Source organism: Grammomys surdaster, unplaced genomic scaffold (assembly GCF_004785775.1).
Source record: "Grammomys surdaster isolate TR1022 unplaced genomic scaffold, NIH_TR_1.0 255, whole genome shotgun sequence".
In the NCBI taxonomy this organism is placed as follows: Eukaryota; Metazoa; Chordata; class Mammalia; order Rodentia; family Muridae; genus Grammomys; species Grammomys surdaster.
Window position 1 is genome coordinate 8,005,808 of NW_021604696.1, and position 5,540 is coordinate 8,011,347.

Below are 5,540 nucleotides of genomic sequence, written 5' to 3' on the forward strand. Positions count from 1 at the left end.
TATCTATCTATCTATCTATCTATCTATCTATCTATCTATCTATCTATCTATCTATCTATCTTTCTATCTATCTATCGTTTGTATCCATCCATCCATCCATCCATTGGGTGGAACCTGGGTACCTGGGCTAGGCAAGCATCCCCTTTCTGAGCTATATCCCAAGGTTTGAGTCAGTAATTTTAGCTGTGCTTGGCAGGAGCTACTTATTGATTTGTGAGTTTTTGGCTCAGGCATTTCCACCAGACTGAAGAATCTACTTCTGATATCACTCAAGACACTCAAGATTCATATGTCTGACAAGTTGTTACTAGCCAGTGGCTGCAAACTGAGCCAAAGTAGTTGGCCAGGTATGCTGGTGCCTATCCACAGGGGCTTCTACTTGGAGATGCTCCATTTCTGCAATGCATGGGGTATACAGCTTGGTGGCATCTCTCTTCTCTCTCTCTCCCACATCAATCATTGATTGAGAAAAGGCCCTGCAAGCTTCCTATAGACCAACCTGAAGGAGCCATTTTTTTTCCATTGAGATTTGCAGGGGGCCAGCCCGGATGTTCTTTCTTGGTTCCTCTTGAGGCAACAGAGGGGGAACAGCGTCAGTGGGGGCAAGACTTGGTTTTGCATAAAGTGGAAACTTAAGGGTTTTTTGGAGAGTCAGTTGTGTTGGATGGTGTTTTGCTGGGGCAAACATGTGAAGGAGTCTTTTCCTGAAGTGGACACAGGTGAAAGGCAAAGGCTGACTTGTGAAGGAACTTTTCACTGAAACAAACACAAGAGGAAGGATGTTCTGCTGAAACAAGCATGTGAAAGGACACATGGAGGATTCTTTGCTAACAATGCACACGTATTGGTTCACCTTCCATTGCATAGTTGAGCTACATTTGTCCGGACTCCAGAGAAAAACATACCAAAAAACTTCTGGTGGTGGGCTGTGGCTTCTTGCTGCTTCTTCAGACTCGGGTCAATTGGCAGAGTGATGTCAGCTGAGACAGACACACATGCTGAGGCAAGACACAGTGCTAAGACAAGGCACATGGAGGACATGTGATATTTGGAGAGATACAAATAGAACACGACAGACAATGACAGGGGCCAAGCTTGGCTTGCTTATAGAGCTAGCTGCACAGTGCTTGTTGGTCTCAAGACTTCACTGATAAACACTGAGAGAAACAGAGCTAAGAACTTTTCTGGCATTCCTGCTGGCCCTGGTCCCTCCTGCTGACTCGTGCCGAGGCTGAGGCCTGGCTGTTTCTGCTAGGTAATGCCACCACTTCTGATTCATGTCTGCTGTCCTGTCTCTGCTGAACTGGACTACTAGTGTGTCCATAAAGTGTTTGTGACTGGATTGTGCTGTCGTTGTTGACCTGTAAACTAAACCGCTGATTTCCAGACAACACAGACGGGAGTTGCTCCAAAAAAAAAAAAAAACATTTCTAAACATATCCTTTCTTTTCATTACCTCTGGTGGGTGGTGGTGGGCTAAAACAAAGGTTGAAGCATTTAAAAAAAAAACATCATTAAAGGTAGACTTTAAAAAAAATTAAAGTTACACTTGCAAGATATTTAGGGTTGCTGTTTAGTAATAAATTGTTTCCATATCTTAAGTCTAAGACACTTTGACCTCCCTGAGTTCCTTTAAGGCCAGAAACTGCAGTCTCTGGCGTTTAGCACCTCATCATAAAACAGTAGGGGATTAAGTAAAGGATTAATTACTAGAGCCTTTTCTTTCTTATCAGATGCCTCTCACTTGTCAGTCTAGGGGGAGGATTGGAGCAATCAACTTCTACTGAACCAGGAGAAAAGAGTCATGCTTGCAGAAGGAAAAACTTTTACACAAGCGAATATGGATAAACTCACATACACTTTCATACGTCTCCATTCAAACCAACTGGGCCCAGTTTACAAATTTATTTCATAATTACATACTCTCACATACATATCCATACTTACATATGCATATGGAACATATGGAACTGGTGCTTAAAAAATTAAGTACCAATGTAGAAAGAACTCACTCATTCTGGATGAAAAATGAGCTCCAATCTTTATTGCATAGAGGAAGAAAAAGGCTTCTACCCTTTTAATGATAAATGAATTAAAACCAAAACTGTAAGAAGAAAGCTTTGTTCTCTTTAGTAAGACTAAGTCTGCCTTGTTATTAAGAAAAGTCCGGTTCTGTCTCATGGTAAGGAGAAGCCTGCCTGCTCCTTCTGCTCTCTCTGCACTTCTTCTCTTTTTCCTCTTTCCCTCTTCATCCTGCACATTGCTCCCTTAATTTTTTTTTTTTCGAGACAAGGTTTCTCTGTGTAGTCGTGGCTGTCCTGGAACTCATTCTGTAGACCAGGCTGGCCTCAAACTCAGAAATCCACCTGCCTCTGCCTCCTAAGTGCTGGGATTAAAGGCGTGCGCCACCACCGCCTGGCCCTGTGTTCTTCTTCTAATCATGCTCTCTTCTCCTGCTCTTGTTCCCAATGCCTTACTCCTAATGCTATGATCTAACTTCTAAGTTCTTCTTGAGTTCAGTTTCCTCTCTTTGTCCTCAGCACTTATGCATCTTTCAGGATACATGATCACACGGTAAAAAGTTCACCACAAGTTTACACATAAATTCAAATCATAAATTGAACAAGAAGTTTACAACAGAGAATGTTTACATGCATATCCATTAAGAGTAATTATCTGGCTAAACATTTGTCATCTGTCACTAGCTCTACAGGTTCATGAAGTGTTTAAGACCATAACTAAGTTATCATTGAAGTTTTGTATAGATAAACCCAGTCAATATTTTATCTTCTGTCCTCACACCTATAATAAATTGTTAGTTTCCTTTTTATGACCTTTGGTTAATTGTTTTACAACCTCTTGGAATGTGCTCTAAGTTGTACTGTAAAATGTGTTGTAAGATGCCTGCTTGCTATTTCAGAGAAAATTAACTCATGACACTTGAAGACTGGAAGAGCTCTCATTGCAGTTTGGACATCAGAAAAGACTTAAGTCCTATTATAAAAGAGCTTAATAATTACTAATATAATTTTAGGAATTCTTATAGGATCATCATTAAGAATTAAGATATCATCTATTTGTCTATATGTCATCACTACAAGACAGTACATCTTCATTGTTCTGTAGAGATCTGCTCAAAAGGGTGGGCTAATACCTAGTGATTGTTATACATATTTAATAATAACAGGAAAAGCATATTAATAGTAGGAATCTTTCCTAAAATGAAATTCTTCTTGGCCTTGCCTACAGAAGCAATTCCATCATTAACTTTAACAGTCCATGGTGGAAGCATCTCAAGATCACCTGCTAGTGTTTAGCTTCTTGATGGTTCCTGGCAGAGATTCCTTCTCAGATGACTCCAGCTTGTATTAAGGGGACAAAAACAAACCAGCACAAAACATGGATGGTATTTCAATACTTTTTATGATTCAGTATGGGCCCACTATACACCACAACTTGCTTATCCATCCATCCATTCATCTATCCATCCATCCATCCATCCATCCATCCATCCATCCATTGGTGGACAGTTGGGTTGGTATAACAACACCAATTCTGGTTGTTTTATTGGAATTTACAGTATTTCAGGGGACTGAGGGATAGGTCATTGCATCTACTTTTGCTGGCAAGGACCATCAGTCTCAGTTTTATAGGTGAATATATCAACTGATTCTAGAAACATTACATTGGCATTTCTCGCTATGTCTTGACTATCTAGACTTGTGGTTTAGTAGATTATTAAAATAATTATGCCGGGCAGTGGTGGAGCACGCCTTTAATCTCAGCCCTTGGGAGGCAGAGGCAGGCGGATTTCTGAGTTTGAGGCCAGCTTGGTCTACAAAGTAAGTTCCAGGACAGCCAGGGCTACACAGAGAAAACAAACAAACAAACAAACAAAACAAAAAAACAAAAAAAAACCACACACAAAAAACCTTAATTGTGATCCATTTGACCCAGATATAACAATGCCTATCTACAATCCCAGAACTAAAGAACTGGAAGACAAATAATGAATAATGCAAGGTTAACTACACTGTAAGTTAAAGGGTAATCTGAAAGGCATGAGAACATGTCTCTAAAAAATGCAGGCAAACAAAAACCTTGCACGTTCATGTTATTAAGCATTTGTGTGGGAGTGAAGGGCACTGCTGGCGACTGACCTCATGGCTTCATACATGCATTCCACCACAAAGTGAACTCCCAGCTCTAGTTTTTTTTCAATAGGTCATGTGGCTAAAGATTCAAAAATCATGAATATTTGAGAAATCATGGATTCATGATGATTTCTGTATATTCTATATAGCATGCTACTGTCTTTTGGAATAATGTGTGGTGTATAAGATTTCAATATGAACTCAACTTCTTCACCCTAAAATCATCTGACACTTCAAAGCCTCTGTCTTAGTTTGGATTTTATTGCTGTGAACAGACACCATGACCAAGGCAACACTTATAAAGGAGAACAGTTAATTGGGGCTGGCTTATAGGTTCAGAGATTTAGTTTGTTATCATCATGGTGGGACACATGGTAGCGTCCAGGCAGACATGGTGCTGGAAGAGCTAAGAGTTCTACATCTCGATCCACAGACAGCAGAAAGAGACTGTACGTCACACACACACACACACACACACACACACACTCACACACACATACACACACACAAACAGACACACACACACACACACACACACACACAGAGAGAGAGAGAGAGAGAGAGAGAGAGAGAGAGAGAGAGAGAGAGAGGGAGAGAGAGAGAGAGAGAAGTTTGAGCATATATGAGACCTCAAGGCCTGCTTCCACAGTGACACACTTCCTCCAACCAGGCCACAGCTCCTAATAGTGCTACTCCCTATGGGCCAAGCATTCAAACATGAGTCTATGGGGGGCCATTCCTATTCAAACCACCACAGCCTCCCTTTCTTATTTATTTAGGTAATAGATTTGGAAGACTACTTCTCATTTTAGTTTTTTCAGTGGCTCAGTTTCACCAAATACACAGGAATGCCTTTCTGCTATGTAATTTTGTGTTTTATCTCAGGAAAATTTCATTCAATTACTATTTTGGCATTTGCTCTTCCTTGGTTATCTTCTTTGGGGACTCATGTAATATTTATGATAATCTCTTTCTTTGGCTTCTGTATTTAAGTGTCTAAAATTGAACCTCTTAGTTTCTTCCTCTTGTACCTACCTCTTTGTTGTTGCACTGTGCACAATCTTTATTTTAAAAATAAAAACAAGTCTTAATGATGGCTGTTTTGCTTGGGGTGAGGTGAAATCTCTAATTAGTTTTAGTGTGCATTTTGTGCTGATTATAGAGGTTGAGGAGTTTTTCATATGTGTTTAGCCATTTGTAGTTATCCTTGTAAGAATTGTCAGTTCAGGCCATGAGCCTACTTTCTGCATGGACGACATTGATATATATATATCTGTATTGATATATATGTATGTATCTGTATTGATATATATGTATATATGTATATATATCATACACAACACACACACACAGAGAGAGAGAGAGAGAGAGAGAGAGAGAGAGAGA